The 25,190-nt window shown below is 40.0% G+C and overlaps 1 protein-coding gene and 1 pseudogene across 2 annotated transcripts in view; one reads left to right on the forward strand and one right to left on the reverse strand.

The window, feature by feature from the left end:
* CTNND2 (catenin delta 2) overlaps window positions 1-25,190 on the reverse strand; it is an 886,845-nt gene that overhangs the window by 652,929 nt on the left and 208,726 nt on the right. The window lies entirely within an intron of this gene.
* On the forward strand, window positions 9,656-10,442 carry LOC106728759 (annotated as a pseudogene).

Genomic DNA, 25,190 nt, shown 5'->3' on the forward strand with positions numbered 1-25,190 from the left:
TATCATTACATTTAAAAAAAATGCATTTTTAAGGCTTCTTATCTACCCAGACATCATTGGGTGAAAAACAATTGTTTCCATTTATCAAAGTCATTCTGTTGAACAGAACTTCTGAAGGAAAAAAGAGCCCGATCACCTCTGACAAACAGTGGTGAGATAAAGGGTTAATGAGGCAACTCCATCCTGCTGGTCAGTGGAGCGAGACACGCCGGAGCCACAAGCTCTACGTGCAACCCTGAACAGTACCTCCCTTTTGCTGAGCATCGCATTCACGCGGGATAGAAAAAAAAAATCAAGTGTTTACTGTGAGACGCACGGGGAGTTCAAGGCGTTGGGCAGGGGTTTTTCTCAAGGGCTCCATGCGCGTCTTCGAGGTCATTCTGAGCACAGGTGCTGGATTCTGGAGAAGGTGAGCCATTCTTCCCTTTCCAGATTCCATGTGAAATGACTGAACAGTGTGATTCTCTCACAGAACAGTCAGCAGAGAGGTACGTCTGCATGCTCTCCGACATTCTGCTCTAACGCGCACAACGTGAGAGGTCGGTGCAGATGCTGCAAACATCACTGGTCCAGGAACAAGGCGAGCCCACCTCCAACCTCAGTTCTACTGTGCCTGTCCAGGTCCTATTAGAAAAGTCATTTAGTCTCGTTTGGCATCTGTTTCCTTCTCAGAACAAGAGTAAAAAGAAATGTTTTGTTTTGTTGTTTTGCTCCACTCACAAGGTTCTTGAAATAATTCATTTAGGTAATATAAAATAATTCGCATGTTTAAAATGATAAAGCTGTTCATTGATTCCATTACACTCCCTTTTCTTTATGGGGCACGACATAGTCACATCTTTCTCTCATAAGGCTGAAGGTAATTGCTGTTGGTTCTTCTCAGTGGATATTAAATTGTACTTGACATGGAAGATCAGGGAAAATTTGTCTCAAAAGTGAAAAAAAGACACAAAGACTTGAAAACAACTGTGTACCCCAATTACACATAGTGAAGTCAAGGTGTAGCTATTCACCGGAGACTGCTGGAGCATCATCGTGTGTCAGATGCTGTCCAGGTGTTTGGACATCAGTGATGAAACCACAAAAAACCCTGAGCTCATGGAATTCAGATTCTAGCAGATGGAGGCAGAAAGTAAATAATGATTATTATAACAAATTATATATTCTGTTGGAAGACACTACTCGTGTATTTAAAAAAAAAAAAAAGAATGGTAGAAGAGGGGATAGGAGATAGGGAGGCTGCAAGTGAAAACAGGATAGTCAAAGTGGTGTCCTAGGGACAGTGACACTGGCCTAAGAGTTGGAGGTAAGGAAGCCAGTCATGTGGACTTCTGAGGGATGAGCTTTCCAGGCAGAGGAAAGAGCAGTGCAAAGGCCCTGAGGTTAAGCAAAACTGGTGTGCCCAGGCCTGCAGTGGAGCTCAGCAAGGTGGGCAGAGCTGGGGCAGCCAAGAAGTGATAGGAGGTTGGCCATCACCGTCAGGTCCTAATGGAAGAGGAAGCAGGGTTCCCATGGGTGGGACCTTGGGGACAGAGTGCCCAGGTGCAGGCAATAAGGGTGCACTTCATCTGTGGAGAATTTAATGATAATAATAAACCATCTGGAATTCACTGTGCTTTTCTTTTACATCACGTGCCAGCAACTTGGAGTAATGTCACAGATAAAATACTCCTCATCCCCTAAATTATCTTTTGGTCTAAGTTCTAAATAATGGCTGTGGTTAACTGTGTGTATTACATATAATGTAACTTCCTGCTATTAGTCAGCCCCTACAAGCTGGGGACTCAGCTGCATGGATTCATTGCAGGGGTAAGTTTGCAATGACCTAGGATTGTTTGAACTTGTTTTGGATGCAGTTTGTGTCTCCAATCCTTGTGGTCCTACAGGGTCCTGCCTTCACAGTCAAAGTCAGGCGAGTACAGTGATGATAAAAGCAAACAAACCGATCTCTGAGTTACAGTCTATGTAAGGCTCTGGCATCTGACTTGTGTTTCAAATTTAAAACAACAAAACAGATTGCAAACCATAAGTATAATTTTGTGTGTGTCTGTGCAAATTTCAGTTCACACATGGACTATTTTACTAGTTTACAATAGTAACTTGAGAAAATTACTTGTAAATTCTTCTTCTGCTTGTGTTATTATAACTTCTTATTAAAGTGTAATGTTACTTATTACTATGAAACACCAAAAAGTAACATGTTTCTTTTCTAATTTTCTCCTCAAAAATGCACTCATGTAACTAGGAAATACGAAGCAATTACTAACTTCATTTTTATGTTACATTTCTTTGTTTTTCCCAGCCTGAATATATATACTAAGTACAATCAAAGAAAATTTCAGTTTCACCTTTCCTCTGATCATTATTATTCATTTGACTTCATAATTGTCATTGAAAATAACTTTTTGTCTAGAGAAGAGAAAGTTAAAAAATGAGCCCCTCCAGGTGTCAAATACACAAGGAAGCCAGTGACTGGAAGCAGCCCTTGGTTTTGTTACTTAAATATTCAGTGCACAAAGTACAAGAGAATTCCTTAGTCTAGAGGCCAACTGTATTACTTCCGGCCGTCTTCTCCACAGTGGGAAAGGGTCGTTAATAGTTCAATCAATAAATGGATCAATAAGAAGTGAGAACAACCCAGGTAACAGGATGCGAAAAGCGGATGCGAACACGTGACGCCAGATATGGGACGTGGATACCAGCCAGTCACTTTGTGTAATCTGTACGGCAATAAAGTAACTTATTTTCTTGCGTTAACTATCTAGAACACGTAAACAACAGTAATCGATACTTCTAACTATGGAGACAATTAAATTGTGTGAGTGGTATCCAAAAATGCCCTCGCCTTTTTTTTTAAATTCTGCTGGTTTTATAAATACATAATAACAGAGGAAATCAGTCATGATTGCCCACCACTGCACTGCCCCTTCATGAGTAAAGTTAGACAACTGATACCTGTCACCTTTAAATCAAACTGAGGATAAATATTAAGAGATTCGCCAAACTCATTTTAATGGATACTTCTTTCAAGTAGAGGTATGAGAGAAGTGATTTAGTTCGATGGCAAGAAACCTTCTTGTTGTAAAACCATCAAGAAGCAAATTATTAATCTTCTCTGATATACAAACTGCAAACTATAATGACTCCTTCCACATATTTATCACATCATGGCCCCCTGGAGTAGGGCACAGGTGTCCATAACGCAAAACGATACCCCTGGAATTTTGCTCACCTTCACAGCACTTTTGAAAAGAGACACTAAAATCATTTTCTGTAGTTATTTCTGTGAAATTAAACCAAGTCTTAACCATTCTTTCTTGAGATACCTGAAGATGTCAATAATCATTGTACAGGGACTCGCTCAGTGCAATGATTAAGAAACGGTCAACAGCCCTTCCAGACACGTCTTCTGTATTACATGTTCAATTGTAGTTTTTCTTTTCTTTTCAGAAATAGAAAAATAAAAATTTACTGTGCTTACTGATCATCTAAGTATTACCTCCTTACTATAAAATATTCAGAAAAATAATATTAGGAAGAAAATACTTACCACATCCTATGAAAATAACACAGTAAAACTTCGTATGTACCTGTACTTATCATTTTATAAAAATTAACAGTGTTCGAATTTTTAAAAAATAGGATATAATACTATTTGTTTAGTTTCATAATCTGCTTTTGGAAAATGAAAAAGCCCTATTTTCCACAACTCTTCTTGTCCATATGCATAAATGCATAATACAGTATTTATCAATACACTATATTTTATTTCACCAGTTAGCCCTGAAGGATTTCTTGTTGTCCCTTTCTTTCCCTTCCCTCCCTTTTCTCAGTTCTCTCCCCTCCTCCCACTCTGCTTTTTTTTTTTCAAGCATGATTACAATCAACTGAGCACTTACTAAGTGATGTCCCAGCTTCTGTGTTCAGAATTTTACGTCTATAATCAAAGTTCTCCTCAAAACTTTCTGAGTCATCACTACTAATGCATCCATTTTACAGATAATGATAATTGAGAATGGGAGAGCTAGAGGAATTGCCCAAGGTCATCAGAACAGAAGAGGGCAAAGCTGAGACCCAAATCCACGGGCATCAGTTTCTACAGCCCTCCCTTAACCATTTCCCTGAAACAGACCCTGAAACACATATTCTTAAGTATGAGGCTCATTCGCTTGCCTGCACATTTTTCTTAGAATAAATGTCTAGCAGTGAAACTATTTATGTGCGTATTTAAAACTTGTGACACATATTTTCAGACGATCTTCAGTTCATATTGCACAAAAGATGCATGAAAATTTTTGGCATTCTACTTCCTGGGACCCAATTTTGTTTATTCAATATTTAGTAACATTTTTTTTGGTTCAGTTTATCTTTGGGGGTGTTCCGATATGCTAAGGTGAGAATATTCTCCCCCACCTCAGGCTTCCTGAGCACCAGCAGGACAAGCCGCTGAGCCGCCTTCCCGGGGATGTCTGAGCAGAGTGAGCGTCCCTAACCTGGCTGACCTCCTACTGCAGCCAAACCTCGGGTGCAGAAGGTGCACCCTGGTCCCGGGTGCTGTCCTTCGGTGCTCACAAAGCTGGTGACACTTGGGCTCTCTTCGGCCCCCACGCACCTGGGGTGCTCTCCTCCTTAGAACTGACCATCTCTCTGATCTGCCTCCCGGTATCTCCTGGATGCCAGAGCAGCGCAGTGTGTGCCCAAATCACAGCCAAGGGCATCCTCGTAAAATCAGCCTTCTCCTGTCCTGTCTTCTATTCCACTTCAGCCTTCTATTCTTCCGGCACTTCCAGTCCATTATGTCTAGTAAAATCACTCCTATACTCGTGGGCCACTCGACCCGTGGTGGCCTCCCCGCTCCCGTCACCGCTTCTGCCCGTCCAGTGATCTCTAGGGCTCCTCACTCCCGTCGCTCCTCAGATGAACTCCAGGCTGCACTAAAAACCTCCGCCAGCTTTCCTCAAGGACCTCTAACTCCTTTGTCCATTTTCCTTTTATTACTAGTCTGGCAAAACATCCAATGAGGCTGTCTGCCTTCTCCATGTCTGAGTTCCAACTCAATGATTCCTGCTGGAAAAAATAGCCCAACTGCACAGACTGCCGGTCCTGAGAAGCCACGCCGCGGGCAACCCAACCTCACCTCTCCCCCCAGCACTTCTGAGTCCCTGGTCGCCGGCCCGCTCCCCCCACTGCAGCCTGGCCTCCACGTGAGCCCCTCTGCACGCCACACCAGCTTTCTGCTCAGCAGTGATGCTCTGACTTCACCTCCCCTGTAAGACCGAAACCATCTTCCTCTGGTTTCCAGGACACCTCACTCTTCTGTATGCTTTTCTTCCCTTTCTAACTAGACTTTCTGGGTTTCTCTGTCTGGTCCAGAACTGCTGGGGAGCCCCAGGGAGCTGCACGAGGGCTGTGCCAACTCTTCCTTCTGTCCCTTGACAGTCTCTCCTCACGTGTTTTCCATCACTAGCTGCTTGCTTGATATCTCAGTTCTCCACATCCAGGCACTCTTGCTCCTGATTCTGGGCCTATACGCTGTTATTTGCCTACTTCCTTAAAAGTCCAGGTTTCTGTCTTCACTACCTGGATAAAATATAGCTGTGTTCACAAACAGACCCAGGAAGAGGAGCTGGCATGCTTGGCTGCATCTTCCTTAACCTTCAGATCTTAGCTCAGATACTGTTTTCTCTGGGAAATCTTCTGTAAGCGCTAAATCTGAATTGATCATCCTCCAGCACCCTGAACTTCTATCATAGCACGTAGCACCCTGCATTATCATTTCTTACGATTTGTTTGTCTCTCGCAGTTAACTGTAAACTGGCTCCAGGAGGGCAGAGAAAGCACTGACTGCTTTCCACACGGTATTTGCAACACTACACAGTGCACGCAGCAGGTGCTATCACTGAGATGCACTGAACTGGGTGGAATCAGACTCTGCCTGGGTTTTTCTCTCCATACACAGGCCACCAAGGCTGGCAGTTTTGTCCTGCCCTGGGAATCACCATGCCTCAGCTGTCACCTTGTAGGGATGGCTGCACAAACATCTTTCTCAAAAGTGCCTTTCTCCAAGCTTATCGGTTCTTGCTAATTGATGCCAATGAAGCCACTGACCCATTCATTTTTGAGAAGAGGGATCTGCAGACCCACCTGGGTTCAGCTTTACACCTTGCTACACTTTGGAATGATTATTTCTCCCAAGTTTATTTAGATTTATTTAGCATATTGAAATCTTTAATGAACCTGGAATTTCTTTCCCTAGAAAGTAAACATATATATATATATATTCCCAGGGGGTTAGTTACCCTGGCACTATGTATCGAATTCTTTCAATATTCTCCCACGATCTAAAGTTTCAACTCTACCACATAGTAAAATCTCCTGGTGTGGTGGAGAAGGCTGCGGACTCCACTGCCAGCTGCCCAGATCCAGCACCCTCACTAGACTTGGGGCAGCTCACTTACCCTCCCTGAGCCTCTGTAATTCGGGGGTAACAACAGTCACTCTCTTTCAGTGTTGTGGTTAATTTACATGTAAAATGCTCCAGGGAGTACTGGTACAGGGCAGATCTTACTGGGGTACTGCACATTATCACTGTCATCTGTTTAGAAGCTTTATCTTCAGCTCTGATCACCTTCTTATGGTTGAGCCGGTGCCACCACATTCTCCCTGCTGAAGAAGAACACATTCTCTCGTCTAGAACAATCCCCCTGAGTCATCACCCCTCTCCCTCCTTTCCTTTAGTTAAAAAAAATTACTTTTCCACTCCGGCACAATTATTTATTTAGTAAAACACTTTTCCCCCAAAGACATTAATAACAGCCAACTATTACTTGTGAATTGCTTTCCCTGGATCAGGCACTGGGTCAGAGGCTTTACTGACATGGATAATCAAGCTTAATCACATGAGGAACACTTCGTTGTTATTTCTACTTTACAGATTAGGAGAATAAAGATTAGAACCATTAAAGAAGGAGCCCCTGATTCTAGAACTCATACCCTATATAACCACCATGCTCCTCTTTCATTATAAAACCTCTTGAGATTGGGCTCAGATTTGGATGAAATCTACAGATTAATTTGGGGAAGACTGACAGTACTGAACGCTAAGTCTTCCTATCCAGTGTTATGATTATTCTTTATTCAATTGTTTATTTATATTCTTCATTAAAGTTTTATATTGTTAATATAAGTAATCTTTACAGAGTATGGACCACCTTGTAGGCACTGTTTAAATGCTTTACAAATACTAACTAATTGCATTCTCACCATGACCCTATGGCATTGGCATTATCATTATTTCCATTTTGCAGATAGGGATCCAAGGCAGTTCGATGGTTTTTCATATTAAACGACTTCATATCACATAGCCAATGAGTGACAAAGCTGGTATTTTTATCATGCTGTCTTGGCTCCAGAACTCATAATTCTGGTTACCAAGCTCTCAAATTTACCTCTCAGATCATGGATAAAGTATATTTCTACCTGTTGATATACTGTTGATGCTTACGAGTGAAAACTGTTATTTTACTTTTATCTTGTTACTACTAGTCTCCAGGAAAGCACTGGTTTGTGTATATTATCTTGCTAACTTGTTGGAAAGTTACATTTCAGTCATTTAATATTTGCCTACCTTGGTTTATTTAGGGAGGTCATTAAAATAAAGCTGGGTTTTGTTTCTCAACATTCAGCTTGTATCATTTTATATTCCTTTTAAAAATTGTTTTGCTTAGCGCTTCCCCCAAAATTTTAAATAGATTTTGCATTAGACATCTTTTTCTTATATTCCACTTTAGCAGTAATGCCTCTAGTTTTTTACTTGTAAAAGAACTACTTTTTTTTTAAGATGGGTGCTGTCTAACCTATTAAAAACGATGGACACTGAGAGTCCTACATTCAGTCAGTTAGTGACTATCATTTCCTGTATCTTTCATTATTAAAGGGTACCAAGGCAGAATAGGGCTGTACATCCTGCAGAACAGGGCTGTACATTCAACTGAGAAGAAAGCTACGTATCACCCAGGAGAGCTCTGCTTTCCATAATATCGATAGGTAGCAATTGGTATTTGCAAATAAAGAGGGGAGGCGAGAGGAGAAATTTAGTACTCCAATTCATGTCATGATTAATCCTTTCAAGTCTACTTAAAATCATTCTATAATAGATCATATTAATAGGTAACTTTAAAGGAAAACATTGATTATTCAGCTCAAGGTTATGTATTTTGGGTTGAGAGAAATCACAACCCAAATGGCAGAAAGCTTTGCTTGCATCGAATGATAGTTTTCATTCAGGGCGTAGGAATCACACAGGATCGATCCACACGCGTGAGCAGCAGCCTAAGTACCTCTCGCCTATTTCGTGTGTGGTTACCCAGGAAGTACACACCACACACACTTCTGGTTTCAGTAACTGAAAAGGCTGCTAATGGGGCTCCAGGGTTGCCAAGTTTCTCGTGGCTTTTTTTTTTCTTTCAATGATGACACATTCATTTCATTTTTAATTTGGAAGGTACCAAGTTGACGATCTTTGACTGACTCATGTAACAAAATTGTAAAGGTTGTACTGCAGCAGGTTACTCTTCGACTCTTTTATTCTTTGGTTAAAAATTAAGCATTTTAGCCTTAAAGTAGCTCTGAATAATTTCATTCCAAGCCTTTTTCAGGATTTTGGAATTTAGATACAGTTACACACACTGTGAACACCTGTAAATCGGCACAACACTATGAACGGAAGTCAAAGAAGACAGACACATCAAGCGAGACGAATCTGGACCTTTTAAATCTATATTTACGTATGCTTTTTTCAGTTTTAATTCATGCACACCTTATGCAGAAATATAGCCAATAAGTGGCTTTAGGTCTGCTCGTCCCATAATTCTGTTTGCAATGTCACCCTTTGCAGTGGGCTTACAAAACTCTCAATTAGGTCAGAGCAGTGAGGGTCTCGAGAGATCTTCCGCTGAAGCTTGCTCTATAAAACCTTTGCCTCGGACCATCCCTACGTCTCTGCCTCTGTGCTTTCTGCTGGGCACTGCCAGAGAGGAATGACGTACTAACGTGGGCTAGAGCCACTGCTCACCCCATTTTGGTCCTCAGAGTATGGGCTGAAGGTTCTCTGCGTCCTGGATTTTCTGTCCCAATCACCGCAGAGGTTATTCCAAACCTAAAAAATGCTGTCACCGCCAATGAACCCACCAGCTCTCCAACTCAACACATAACGTTGGCTCCCACTGACCCATGAACAATAGAAACCTAGAGATAGGAGAGCCTTCAGCCTCTCTGCCCCTACACAGATAAGCTTTAAAGCAGAAACCTCCCCCATAAGATCAACAGTTGATGTCTTTGACTTTAGCTGCAGAAGCTCAGTAAGAGTGACAAAAAAAAAGTGAACGATAAAATTGCACATTCAAACAATCCTGAGATGCACGCTTTTCACATTTTAACGTCTCTGAATCAGAATACACCTCATAGCCAGTAGCTGCTAACCATCACTTTCAGCCAGATGGTGGCCATGGCACAGTTCTCCAGTCCTGCACATGTGGGAACTCGGCCTTGTGTTTCATTCAAAAAACTCTTGAAGGACTTTGAGCAACAATTATCTGTTCTAACTGTCACTGAAAACCTGCGACTGACATATTCCGGTGAGATCAAGAAAAACAAAACTTGCAGAATGTGTCACAACATCTGGAAAGACAATCACAGGGGCAACTGTGAAAGACTCCTTAAAAACGTTCTGTACTCTTGCCCCTTTTAATGTCACTGAGGATGGCACTGCATGGAAAACTAAGATGCTGATGACAGAGCATCAAAAGTGAATCAAAACCTTTTGGCTGGAACTGCCATCTTCCAGAAAGTCTCCAAAATGTCCAACACAAAGGGAAAAAGGAGAGGTACCCACTGTATGTTCCCTAGGCCTTTGAGAAAACATGGAATTGTTCCTTTGGCGATCTGCAAGAAAGCTGATACTGTAGACATCAAGAGAATGGGCATTGTTCAGAAGGCATTGCCCCCCAATGTTACCATGGCAACACTGGAGGAGTCTACATTGGTACCCAGTATGCTGTTGGCACTGTTGTAAACAAACAAAGGTAAGATTCTTGCCAAGAGAATTAATGTGAGTACTGAGCACATTAAGCACTCTAAGAGCTGAGACAGCTTCCTGAAACATGTGACCAGAAAAAGAAGTAAGACAAAGGGACTTGGGTTCAACTGAAGCACGAGTCTGCTCCACCCAGAGAAGCCCACTTCGTGAGAACCAACGGGAGGAGCCTGAGCTGGTGGAAGCCATTCCCTACAAATTCATGGCGTGATAGGCACAAAGAAAATAAAGGACCTGGACTGTACAAATGTTTCTCCTGATTGACTGGAAATGTGATGTCCCCTCCCTCAAAGAAACATTTAAAGCAAATTTTAATTGTGTCCTTAAGAAAAAAAATGAATTACAAGAGAAAGACTACGGAAAACTTTTGGGACTACTCAACCAACTTATTGAACTTGTATTCTTGTTTTTAAGAACGTACGATAATTAATAACAAAAAAATCTACCCCTGGATGAATCCAAGAGCTTTTCCAATAGGAATAAACAAAATGTTAAGTTACAAAAAAGCTTTATGTCCCAGTTTTTGCACCCTAATTTTCTTTCTCTTTCTCTGTCTCTCTTCCTTCCTTCCCTCCCCCACCCCTCCCTCCCTCTCTGCCTCCCCCTTTCCCTTCTTTTACTCTGCTGTTTCTTTTTCCTCCCTTCTTTTTCTTCCTTTCATCCCCTTTTCCTTGCTCTCTTAGTAGTATATAAAATAATGGTGCATCTTAACTTTAAAGTGTCTCAGATGTTAGGAAATTTGGCAATACTTTAATAATGCTAGAGATCTGACAATTAGTCACGCAATTAGTGACAATGAATTTAAGGACTGATAATACAAAAAGCAATTTTCTGATTAATACGTGTTTTTACAAGTACATTTTAAATGGCACACTCACCAAAATGTATTTAAAAGTATTTTTGATAACCCTATTGAACATAAAATTCAAGCATTCATGAACGTGATGCTTTACATTTTAAATGCCATGCATACCTAGGTTGCTTTTTATCAGCTCTGCGACTTTTGCCACACAGATGTTTACAACATTTAAAGTAGATGAAAATCTTCTCAAAATCATCATCCCAGAGAATGTGGTTTAATTTTATTTTTAAGTCCAATTTTTCTTTTTCACAGAATTACTGCATTCAGCTTTTTATTTGCTAGTTAACATGACAAACGTATTCTAAATGTCTACATCCACAAGTTAGAGTAAACATTCTCTTCAAGTTTTATGAAGAAGGTGAAACTGGTGTTACGTCTTTTTCACCAAATGAGAAAAACACATATTTCCTGAAAACATCCTGTATGTGTATGTGTGAGTGTTCATAGTGAGACACGTCTTCACTGCATGAGCTTCGCTCAACAAACCTTCCAGATAACAAAGAATATAATCACTGCAAGCAGAGGTCAAGAGCAAGAGCAAAAAGAAGAAAGAAAGAAACAGGCTTTAAGCAGAGACTGGCGGAACATCAGGCGCTTCGCAGCAGCTCGATGATGGCGGTGCACTCGGGTCGGTCTGCTGTCCTAGCGTGGATCAGAGGGAGTCAAGTCAAATTACCCACAACCAACAAATAAACAGCACCCATTACTACAAAGCTCTTGCTTCCTGTCTCCCGATGCTCTTCTGAACTGCTGTGTTCAGGGGGAAACTCACTAAACCGAAAAAAACCTGACATCCCTCATCTTTGTCAAGGCCCTAAAAACATTACAGTCAACGTCTTGAAGCCACTCAAGCCCTCTGGCTCTGCGCACTCGGCTCTCCGCAAATGGCGGCTGCTTGCTGATGGGAGCAAGTGACAAATGAGTGCATTAAAAATTTACACGGCGCTGTATGAATACGTTTCCTGGCAATTAGCATTATTGGCTGTTAAAGTGTGTTTTGGCAAGAGGTACGGAACTTAAAATTTTCTAAATTGTGTAAGTTCTGCATAATAAAACCAAGTCACGGTTTCATTTAATTTACAGAAAATAAGTGAAAAGAATTTAGAGAGTAAATATTATCATTAAGTGTTGAGCCTAACTAGACAGCATCGAAGTATCATTTCACATTTTCATAAAAGTTTAAAAAACTCATCTTGGTAGATTGTGCACAATTGGTAGGCCATTTCTTTGCAAACATTCTTAATATAGTACACGCTCTTAGAATGGATCATTAATTCCTGCAGAAGAATACGCTTAGAAGTGGAACCTAGAGATCCAGGCGGAATTCGTGCATGAAGCTAGCACATTACAGCATCCCAGTCTTAGCAGGTCCACTAAGGCAAGAGCACCAGCCCGCAAGCGGCCCTACAGCTACAGCCGGAACAGGGAACGTGGGAATGAGGCCTCGGGATGCCTGGCGGCGGACTCTCTCTGCGCAGGTGCAACGGACCCTCTAAAATATCAAGCTTAGGACATGTGACGCCCAAACACAGCTGTGATCGAGGCCATCACTTCCTGAATTGAGCGTGATGTTTTCGTGCTTTTTCATCCTTCTCTCTCTCTCTCTCTCTCTCTCTCGGATGTTTGTTTCTTCTCACTGTCACTCTGAAATAGCGGCTGCCTGACTCCATCAGTTTGACTCTGCGCTGCCGTTTCCTCTCTCATCCTAGGGTTCAGTCTCACTAGAATCGAACTAAATTGTTCAGCTCCGTAAGTGCATCATATTCTGTTTTCTTTGGGGGCTTTTTCACATGTCCCTCTCTTGCCAGAAACACTGCTCTTGCAGATATTAGCTTGAGTCATATGTAATTGCCATTTCTGTAGGTCAAAAATAGTGGAATCTCAGCAATACTGTAAGGTTGTAAGGTTCACTCTAATATTCTTCCTTCAAGTCTCAATTTAATCATCCTTCCCTCCAGGGCATTTCCCTAGTCTTCTTCTTTTAACCTTATAGAGCATTATGTACATGTCTAAATTTTTGTAATTCTTTATTCAGTTGTTTGGCTGGAGCATTAACTGTGTGATTCTTGAAGTCATAAGCCATATTTTATTGGACATCATTGTTATCCTTAATGCCTAGGAATGTTTTATTGAGTGCAGTAGGTAATACTTTCGTTTTTGTAAAATAAATGTTGAGGATTAAATGCTATTAAGAGCTTCATTCAGTGAACAAGATCATTCAAAGTAAAAATAGCCTTGAAGATCAAGCCAGTATCTTCTTAGATTCAAAAACACTCAGCCCCCGACGTCTAGTTCAATCATTTCTTCTTGAATGAACAGCTGTATTATCTGCCTTTGGCAGTTACATTTCTGTTTGCTGAGATATCACTGACACAAATAACTGTGAGCAACAATAATCTCTGGGAGCTGCTACAGGAATGCACACACCTATATCCAGCATAATTCCCAGAAAAAAACATCTGAAATGGGCTTGGAACACTGGTAGTATTTAAATGGAAGAAAATAAATTGGAAAGAATGTTAAAAGTCAGAAAAGAGGGAGTTCAGAGGCATTTTTTCTCATTCCTTTGTTTTTTCCAGGTCAGACTGGATTTCTTAAAGTAGTTATTCATCTTTTTGAAAATGGAGATAAATTTGCCTAAAGTGAAATGCACAGATCTTAAGTTACTAAATACACACAACCAGGTAATTCACACTCGAGTCAAGAGACAGGACATTTCCATCACATCTAAAAGTAGCCTCAGGCCCCTTTTACTCATGCCTCAATCACTGTCTGGTATCTGTCACCACAGACAAGTTTTGCTTGTTCTTCTTTTTTTTTTTTTTTTTAATGATCAGTTTATTTCCTCAAGGTTTTTAATTAATTAATTTTTTTTTTTAAATGGAGGTACTGGGGATTGAACCAAGACCTCATGCATGCTAAGCATGTGCTTTACCACTGAGCTACACCATCCCCACTAGTTTTGCTTGTTCTTGAACTTTATATAAATGGAATCATAAATAAATTGTATTCTGGCTCTTTTACCAAGCAAAATGATTTTTGGAGATTCACCCATGTTGTATGTTTCAGCAGCACATACAGATATTTTTATTGATGAGTGATATTCCATTCTATGGTTCTAGCACTATGTGCTTATCATTACAGTCATTTTGTTGTCTTCAGCTTGGGGCTACTATTATAAAGCTACTATGACAGTCTGGTACAAATCTCTTTTTAGATATATGTTCCTGTTTCTTTTGGATAAATTTCTAGAAGTAGAATTGCTGGGTCATGTGGTAGATATATGGTTAAGTGTATAACGAACTACCACAATTTTCTCTAAAATGGTAATACCCCTTTATACTCCCACTAGTAATACATGAAAAGTCCAGTTGCTGCATTAACCGTGTTATAAGGGAATATTTTTGCAATCTAGACATAAGGAAGAATATTTTAGAGAGAATAGGAAAGCTCTAAATATAAATTTTTTGAAACTCAATTTACATTTCATTAAATTTTAAAAATCTGCATGCAGGAAACCTTGAAGACACTGTGAGTTCTGTCCAGACCACTGCAGTAAAGCAAACATCACAACAAAGTGAGTCATATAAATTTGGTTTCCCAAGTGCTTATAAAACTTACGTTTACACTATACTGTAGTGCATTGAGTGTGAATAGCATTATGTCTAAAAACTGTACATTTCATAATTAAAAACACTTCATCAATAAAAATGCTAACCATCATCTGAATCTTAGCGAGTCACAATCTTCTTGCAAGGGCAACAGATCACCATAAAAAATATAATGATGAAAAAGTTTGAAATAGCACAAAAATTACCAAAATGTGACACAAAGACAGGAAGGGCATAGATGCTGTTGGAAAAGTAGCACCAACAGACTTGCTTCAGGCAGGGGCGCCACAAACTTCAATTTGTAAAAAACGCAGTCTCTGCGAAGCACAATAAAAAGAAGTGCAATAAAACCAGTTGTGTCTGTAAACTTTTTCAAAATATTTTCAAAATATCTGTGACTTTATTATATTTCAAGTGCAACTCTTGTAGACATCATATTTGAGTCTGTTTCTATGCACTATTACAATTTCTACCCTTAAAATGGAATGTTTAGTCCATTTATATTTAATGTAATTTTTAATAAAGGTTGGATTTAATCTACTGTACTTTTCTATTTGTTAATGGTTCATTGTGGGTTATGTTGTTCCCTGTAAAGTATGTTAACTTTTTCTCTAACAGATAGTTGAATTACAAGTGGACCATCTTGAGCCTCTCAGTATGGTGTAACAGGAAATATAAACTTGTTTTTCATCTCAGGTTCTTGGCACAGAGCTCCTAAATAAAACCCTTGGAGCTTCCTGAGTAATAAGGTGATAGGTGTGCCTTTTTTTCTAATGAGGCAATCCTTGGCCAGCTCCTAGATAACTTCAGGATGGGGACTGGTTGTCAGAGAGACAAAGACTTGATTAGAAGCTTGGGATTTTAGCCCCAGCCCCCAACCTTGGGGTGGGGGGAGGGGGCCAGGTATGGAGAGGTGCTGGAGATTGAGTTCATAAGCAACGGTAGCCATTGATTTACTCAATCATGCCTCTGTAATGAAACCTCCATAAACACCCTCAAACCCCTAAATATCGGGGTTCAGAGAGCTCCCGGGCTGGTGAACTCACTGGTGGTGGGAGGATGGGGCACCCAGAGAGGGCAGGGAAACTCTGTACCGCTCCCCGCAAGATGTACCTTGTCCTGTGCATCTTTTCCCTTTGGCTGTTCCGGAGCTGTATCCTCCACAATAAATGAGTAACAGTACATGAAGTGTTTCCCTGATTTCTGTGATTTGTTCTAGCAAATTATTAGACCCAAGGAAAGGGTTATAGAAACCCTCAGTTTATAGCTGGTTGGCCAGAAGCCCAGGTGGCCCCTGGGACTTGTAACGGGCATCTGAACCGAGGACAGTCTTGCAGGACTGGGGCCTTAACTGTGAGATCCATGCTAACTCTGGGGACCTCACATTAGAATTGAGTTGTTGAACACCCAGTTGGTACCCCGAGAATCAGAAAACTAGTTTGCTGGGGTTAGAAAACATCACAGCATCGGAACTGGTTTTTTGCCTTAATGGAGTCAGTATATTCTGTTTTTCTCCTTAGTACCAGGACATCACTTTGACCCTCAGTGATGGTTCTTGCAAAATGTGGCTTTTCTGGGGGCTCAGTTGAACGTCCACTGTGCTCAGCAAGGCTATTTCATTCTGAATGGACCAGAACTCCAGCACCACTCAGCGCCACATGGCCTCTGGCACCTCCGTTCAACTCTTCCTTCCACAGCAGCCGTTCTACCCGAAGCCTCTGGGAGTCTCACCCCGGACATGGGCACTCAGCCCTCGGCCAGAGACCGAGTATGAACGAAAACTACTGCAAACCATCTCAGTAAACAAAGAATGCTGAAGCCATCAAGTCATCAGCGGCTGCCGCCACCCCCCAGTGAAGACAAGCCTGCAGGCCGGCCTCTGCAGCCACTCACAATGGTGCACCCCGAGGGGACTCAGAATAAAAAGGACAGGACACTGGCCCTAGATGGCTAGGTGCTTGTCAAAGGAATGAATTCAATGAGCCCAAATATTGGCTCCCTCCCATACATAGACAGGCACTAAATTCTTTAACTTGAGATGCCTGGTTTTCTTTAGTTAACAAGTAAGCTTTTAATGTTCCAGCTACCTGGTCTTTGTTGTAAAGCTCCTGTATATCCTAGCTCCTCCCCTACCTCTTTGGAGCAGTCCCTCAGAGCCATCTGAGAGGCTGTCATCCCGGGCTGAGTCCTCAGAATTGTCCACCGAATAAAACATAACTCTCAACTTTTAGGTTGTGCATTTATTTCAGCCGACACGAGCGACCATCCTACGCAACTCTCACACTTTCCTCTTCTCTGCTACCCTGCTGTTCAAATCCCAGTATTTTCAGCAGCATCAAACTCTGGTGCCTGCTCCTTTGCTCACGAAGTTCCACTTTCTCTCCTTGTGTCAGTGATGGGAAGCCACCCCGCGGCTAAAAGCTGGGACAGAGGTGAGACACCTCACATGCTTCTTTTCCCTCAAGAATCAAGTCCTGCACAACCTGTTGTCCAAAGCCTGAAGACAACTGCCTCCTACACCTGTTCCGTGTTACAGCTGCTTATGCCACGTGCCCATCTTCGACTAATCTTTATGACCAAAGCAGAATCCCAGTCAAGTACTTGTTAAGAATATCGCTACTGTTGTAGTAATAGTATTTAAGGGCCATAATGAACACTTTCCGGTCAAGAGTAGACACTAAACGGGTTAGAACAGTGGGTACTCATACTGCAGTAACAAAAAGATAGTTGGAATCGGATTTTGGACTTCTTCAGCTGGGATAAAGGGTACTTACTCCATTAGATTGGCAGAGGGGAAGCTTTGAAGAATTCTCAGCCGGTGGGCTGAGATCATGCATCCAGCTCAGCTTTAGCAGGAACAGGAAATGGGGTGAGATCTGCACGGGGAGACCAGGGAAGACGGTGCTACCTGAGGTGGTGAGGCCGTGAGGAGGATGGAGGCAGGGATGAACTGAACGCAAGGGGACTAGGAAGTGCCGTTCCCCATGGCTACTCCTGGATTATTGTGCTGCAAGAAAAGTATAAGCCAAAGCTTTCGAGCCTGCCTGAGTTGAGGGTGCAGGAAAGCACAGTCACTAGAAATAAGGAATTTGGGGAAAGTAGCTAATTTTAAGAATTCCACCATTTTGAGTTTGAAGGCTGGTAACATAGCACACATTGAAAAAGAAGATACCCAGGTAGAAATGACTAGCAGACAACTGAAAATACTGGTCTAGAGCCTCCAGACAGGACTGAATTCCAGTATTAATTTGAGAATATTTGTACGTATTGGGAGATGACTGAGTTTACACAGGAGAGAAAATGAATCATTAGCATAAGATAGAATCTGGGGAAAAACTCCAAACTGGGAAAGAGAACATGGCAATACTTACATTGTTTCAATTATTCTTACTTTGAGAACTTCAGAATCTTTGCATTTAGAGTATTAATCTAGCTTGTGTGTGTGTGTCCCAAGTTGACATATAAACCTTACAACTGTTTTAGTGTTGTAATGACACAAAATTATCCAGGTGATAAGAAAGTAAAACACAGTTAAAGCACACAAATCTATGCAGGATGGATATCACTAAAAGCAAAATTGAATTTTAAAATCTGGAGAAGAAATAATAAATAGAAAATTGTTAATTGTGGCTGAATTTCAGAAACATGTGTAATCAACTCCTGGATTAAAGAATTATTCAAGTAACAGTTAGTCACTAACCATGAAAACTTTGACCATGACACATACAAAATAAGAAGAAAACATAAAAGTGAGTCTATTATATCTGAAAGATAAACTCTTAGGGATAGAAATACAAGTGTATGATGATTGGTCGTGTTTGTTTGGTTTTTCCTATTGAACCCAAAGAAAGCAGGTATAACAAGTTACTAGGAAATCCATAATTTAAAAAAGATACTATAATTATAATGAGTTAGAATGAGCAGAAGTCTCTAGACTTGAAAAGAGTACTGGATAAAGGCAAAAATACTTTCTACTTTGGCACATAAACCCTGAGATGTCACTCAGAAGACATCTTAGAGATCGCTCTTTCTAGAGAAGAAAATGTGAGGTTCAGAAAGGTGAGGAGATTTTACAAAAGTATGCATGAAAAAAAAGGAAAACTGAAACTACAATTCTAACTTTTTACTGCCTCTTAAGACCCGTTAGAAACTGAGTTCCTGATTTGTGAAATAAAGGCACTGGTTCTTATGGAATCCATCACCAGAGTATTCCTCCTGAAATGCCAACTTCTTCAAGTCTTGTGACTTTCTTTAATGTGCTCTCTTCAGAGGATGATATTTCTCAAAATTAAATTTCCCAAAACATGACTAAATCATCTCAAAATTATTTTAATACATTGTTAAAATACATAGACCAGAGAATTTTATAAAAAGGTATGTATCTAAAGTTGCTGGCAAATTTTATCTTTGCTAGGACATTGAGAAAGTCACTCATGTGGATACTAAAACTGGAAAGAGGGCCATTTCCTCCCTCTTTAGAAAGAAATTACTTCTTTCTGATTGGAAAGACCAAATAAGAAAGGATTTTAGATTTCTAGTTTAGAGATGCAAATGTGTAGTCTGTCTTTCCTTACTACCTTTTGGAGACAGAAACAAGTTTAGAGTAAAGAGTAGGTCCTTCTAATTTGATGTAAAAAGTAAGAAAAACAAATGAAGGCTTCTGCTTTAATTCATTCTATGAACCTAAACACGATTACTAGGCAGTTGCTCAGACAAAAGCCACCAGGGAACAGATAAAGTGGCCAAAACACTTCCAGTCGCACTCACCTGAGAAAGAAAGGACTAGAGCGTTACGTCAGGAGCAGGGCTGCATTAAGTCACTAGCTAAAGGGGGTTTTCGGAGTGTTGAAGGGACCGAATGGTTCCTAGCTATTTTCAAGATTTTCATTTTAAAGAAATGCTTCTCATCTAGGTCTTAATGAAGGTAAGACTCAAACACAGCTCTCACTGAGTCACTGCAGATGGCCTTCCTTGCATTTGGACTTTCTGGAGAAAAAGTGACTATGGCATTGTAGAAAAATATGTCTGCATAACTGATGTGAAATATAAACTTTAAATGAAAATCAGATTATTTTAATGTTCTCCACTATCCTCATGTTCTCTGTCCATAGATTGATGTGCAATGAAAAGACAGCCAAAGTTTCCCACTAAAGATGAAATATTCAACCATGAACTTGAGTTTCCACTCCTACCTGCAACTGATATTTTAATATATACAGCCTGTCCATGTATTCAATGGAAAATAGTCAAGTTAACTATTAAGATGCTTAGTGATTAGGATGGAGATATTCCTGGAAGAAAAGATATCTGTTCCTGGAAAATAAAATGGTTTTTTTCTTTACACTAACAGGCAGAAAAAACATTGAAGTATGATGTGCTCCTAAAACCATGAATTAGTATTATATGTGTGTATGTAGAGAATGTATGTGTTTTCAATTAACACAGGATAAAAATTCTCCTCAATTAATTACCATTCTAAAATACTATTTTCTAGTGTAGTATTTATAATTGGGAAATCAATGAAACCAAATTTTAAACTCTCAGACATTCTTAAAACATGTGAATTCAATTCAAAGACAGAATAAGTAAAGGATTATTTCTAATCAAATAATTCAGAAAGGAGTCAGAATTTGACCTAGGAAGACTAAGAAAATAATTATAAGATATTAGATAGGTAAAATTAAAATATTAAAAGATATTCTTTATTTTACCACTGTATTCATAGCTAATAGCATTAAATAACTCTAAGCTATGTCCTTGAATTATGTTAGTTTGTGGAATTAATTTTAATGATGGTGGAAGGCATTTGACTGGCAACATTTCAAAGCAGCATTTCCTAGTGGGCCAAGAAGGTAGAAACCATCTCAAGACCAGATGCTATTCCATCTTCAAATTCCACTAGCTGCCAACAGATCTCAAAGCTACAGAGGAGTTAATTAAAAAGATTTCATTTTAAAATTCATTCAGATCTGAATGCCTCAGCTAAGGCTGCTAATGAAAATGCTGTTCCATGCTAAAAAGAAATTGGTTGCTAACATTGATATCTTTATTCAAAATGTCACACGTCGATCAAACCATATCACTGTCAAAACAGCATTTGAAAGAAAGATCACTGCTGGGTGAAAAAAATTTGGGGGAACAATTTTAAAAAGAATTTCCAGGACTGATTGTATTAAGGAGACTTTTAAAAATTAAAATAGCTACCTTAGCTTCCTAACATAAACTCATGAACAAATTAAAATATCACAGAAAAACATGTGCTCATTTCCTGAGTCTCAGATGGCTGAAATCATTTCCATCCAAATGATCAGCTCTAATTCATCTGCCATGCTGTTTCCCCCCATGGATACTTACCAAGGAAACCTGGAATTGACGACTTAGTGGTTTTCTACCCGCCACAGAATGAACTGCTCCAATACATCTATTTCAGGGAATGAAGTATGAAGTTGTTCTTCATTGCAGGATTAAGCATGCAATTGTAGGAAGAAGGCAAATTAATTGTGTTGTGAAGTCACTGCTTTGAAGGAAGAACCCCAGTTAAAGGAGTGGCTCCTATGAGTGGGAAATCACTGAAACGTATGTCTTTGGTGTCACCTAGTTTTCTGCTACTCAAGGTGCTGGCCCTCTTTAAATAATAAGCATGACCCTGAACTGGAAATTAATTTCCCAACCAGATTTCCACTGGATAACTAAAGTCACGCCTGAGTTTATAAGTAATCTGTGATTGATACATAGTGTGTCTCAGTAGTGAAATTACATAGTTCACAGATGTGGTGATGACTACAAAGGTCTGGCTGGGAGCTGAGCCTGTGAATCTCAGCTCCGCTCCTCAGTAGCTATGAGATAGTGAGCAAGATCATGTGAGTCGCGTCATGGCTGGAATTGGGATAATGACACTTACATTTAAGAGTTGTTGTTGGAAACAGCCTAAATGTCCATCAACAGGTGACTGGATAAAGAAGATGTGGTATATTTATACAATGGAATACAATTCAACCATAAAAAACCAACAACATAACACCATTTGCAGCAACATGGATGTCCCTGGAGAATGTCATTCTAAGTGAAGTAAGCCAGAAAGAGAAAGAAAAATACCATATGAGATAGCTCATATGTGGAATCTAAAAAAAAAAAAAAAAAAAGAACATAAATACAAAACAGAAACAGACCCATAGACATAGAATACAAATTTGTGGTTGCCAAGGGGGCTGGTGGTGGGAAGGGACAGACTGGGAGTTTGAAATTTGTGGAGACTGACAGGCATATATAGAATAGATAAACAAGATTGTACTGTGTAGCATGGGGAAATATATACAAGATCTTGTGATAGCTCGCAGTGAAAAAAATGTGACAATGAATATATGTATGTTCATGTATAACTGAAAAATTGTGCTCTACACTGGAATCTGACTATAACTCAATAAAATGAGTATAACTTTTATAGTAAAATGACTATAACTCAATAAAAAAAGGTTAAAAAAAAGAGTTGTTGTACAGGTTGATACAAATTGCTCTGCACAGTATTCAGTTTTAGCATACAGCAGGCTACTTAATACAAACGGAACTTGTGAGATCTGCATGTAATTATCATCACATTTCCAAAGACACAAGGTTCCCATCGTTAGGGAGCTCCCTGAGGGAAAATGGCCTAAGTGACATAAGGGCGTTCTCTCTTTCCAGGTGCTATCACTGGTTTTATATCTCAGTGCTTTAAGGGATAGTGCATCAAGCATGGCTATTTCCTGGAGAGTTTTAACATTCCACAATGGCAGATTCACATAATTGCACATAAATTAAATAAAATATATCAGCTTCTTCTATCTTAAAATATTGATGTGGACTTGAGAACTGAGTAAGATGTGTCTTCGGGGACCAGCTAAGTGACAAGAAAGGACTCTTGGCAGTCCCTGCCCTCAGTCGCACCCGCCTCACCCTGCCTGAATTCCTTCACTTTATCCAAATGGGCCGTTAAGCCTCCTGCTTCACAGATAGTATCATGCTTAAGATGTGCTGCAGAAATATGTCAGAAGAAACCAAAATGCAGCATATTTTTTTAGATAAACATCACTCAGGAATCATATGTATTGTGGGCAAAGAAATACAAACAATTTCCAAAGACCTGAGCTCTTTGCCAGACCTGGATGCGGTGAGCAAACGATTATTAAATGTACTTCACACAAACTGGATTTGTACTATGGAAGGATGGAGAAGAAGGATGAGACAATTCCGACACCTTAGTCTAAGGGGGATAAAGGCACATACACAAATTGCAACCTGAGATAAAATCATGGCCTACAGGTTCAGTTGCACAGTTTGTGCACTGCCCAAAATAGTCCCTGGAGGGAGAGGAAACTAGAGGCTGAAATCTGACCCTTACTACCGTGGCTAAACTATGCACCCTTGTCCAGGCCTAGGTCTTCCTAGAAGGAACACCCAGAGTCAACAGGCTTATAGCAGCAGCTCAGAGGGGAAACGAAATCTTAGAGACCCAGAACTGAACTTTAAGAAAAGGACAAAGACTAAACAAAGAATTGCTTTTGCCTAGAAAGATCTTTGCACCCTTCAGAGAGGAAGTTTTAAAAAAGAGTTTTCGTAGATGAGATGATCTCAATAGTCAGAAATGACAAAATAAAAAAAGTTTCCCCACGTTAAGTTGGAGGAATACATTTGGGTAAAAAATAAAAGTGCAACTGTTACGTGATCATAAAATGGAACTAATTGTGCCTCATCACGAATTGTTCTCTTTCTGCATCTGAGCAGGAGACACAGAGCCGGTTGCCTGGCCCGTTTCGGCACTGTACGACAAAAGGTAAGTACTGGAGAGTCCTAACCACTCCTGTGTGATGTGAAGCGAAGGAATGATTCTGTGTTTCAAATGGAGAGAATCTAACTTCTATGAAACTGAAAACGTCCACGCAGTTGGGATACAAATCAGGCAAATCTCTTCTAATGTTTTAAGTAATGTTTACAGGTTACAAAGTCAGGAAGTCCAAGACCTCCACTTTGGATACACATCACTCCTAAGTTTTCCAGAAAGTCTGGAACTAATGCCATGCTTAGGGGAGATCAATCTGATTTTCCCACCCAAGCAGTGAATAGCAGGAGGGCAGTAACTGCTTGCTGCGGATTTCACTGCCTGTAGTCCTCTCGTTATATTTACCTTTCCATCTGTTTAGAGATACAGCTCTCACTGAGCAGGAGATACAGATATAGATAGATAGATAGATAGATAGATAGATAGATAGATAGATAGATAGATATAGATATAGATATATATAGAGAGAGAGATGGATACAGATACAAATGCCACTGTACAAATGCATGTTTGTGGTTTTGCAATTCTTTTTTAAGCTGCTTCAAACATTGAGCAAAGACATTTCAAATTGCAGTAAATAATTATGCAGATGCTTTGGTCTGTATGAGTTAAAATTAACTTGGGATGCTGTTGCTTTATTTGTGAATTCAGTCTAATCTTTTTTTTTCTCATATTTGAAAATCCTATTCTGAAGGCTGTGTTTTATCGTTCAGGAAGTTTTGCGATGGCCTCCAGCCAAAAGCATTAAGGATTCGAGTTGATGTTAGTTATTCAGGACCAGACGCAACTGATTTTTACATTAACAGTGATGTGACATTTTAGGCAGGATTTGATTCGTAACATTTTAGGCAGGACTTGATTCATAACTTCAGATAGGAGAGAGAATGGGATACAAAATTGAAGAAAAAATATATACATTGATGTTAGTTGGAGGCTCAGTCATTGATCAACAAGTCCTAAATCAGAACCGCAGAAAGAGGAAAGGGACTCGGGTTTTGGCCCTGGAGCAGGTTTTTGATTTGAGCATCTCCCCCAGACCATATTTATGACTGAATGCATTCAAGATCTAGGGAAGTCAATTCCGCTTAAACCATATTGACCAGACCTGGGCACATTCATCTCCTTATAAAAAGGAAGCCATATATACACACAGAGGTCTGGGAAATAGATCTCAGTATCTAATTATCAGAAAAACTCATCCATAAATTCAAATCAGTAAATGTGATGATGTTTTGGATCCCAAACAAGTATATAGTGGGGTTAGTGTAGGTACTGACCGTTTGAGTGGCTTTTGAATGCCAAATACAAGGCACACTCGCAGATCTTAAAGTAAAATAATATCTAGAGTTTTTTTTTCTTCATGAAATTATCCCCTGGCTTTCAAAATGAGAGTTTTAAGGAGTCTATTTGATACAACATGTGCCAAGTTTCATTCAACAATTTATAACCTACTTAGGGAAAGCAGAATTATTGAGTTGATTCAAATATTCACAGTAAGATGGCAGAAGGAACTACTTGGAAAGGCGCAAAACTAAAGAAAGTATAGCAGTTGCCAAAAAAAGAAAAAAAAAAAAAAACCCCAGTCACAACAGAAGAACACCTGATATGCCATACATATACTTAAAATGGGAAATGAACCAATCAGTGTAGAAACTTGTCTTCTATACCACCTACCCCAACTCCTGTTTTAATTCTGTAATCTCATTTTTGAAACACCCACTGGCACGGCCAACAGAGATTTATCTAAAGAGAATGCGTGCTCCTCCAGGCAAGTACAGACATTCTGAATCCAAGTGGGGATGGATGGTG

The sequence above is a fragment of the Camelus ferus genome, chromosome 3 (assembly GCF_009834535.1).
Source record: "Camelus ferus isolate YT-003-E chromosome 3, BCGSAC_Cfer_1.0, whole genome shotgun sequence".
In the NCBI taxonomy this organism is placed as follows: Eukaryota; Metazoa; Chordata; class Mammalia; order Artiodactyla; family Camelidae; genus Camelus; species Camelus ferus.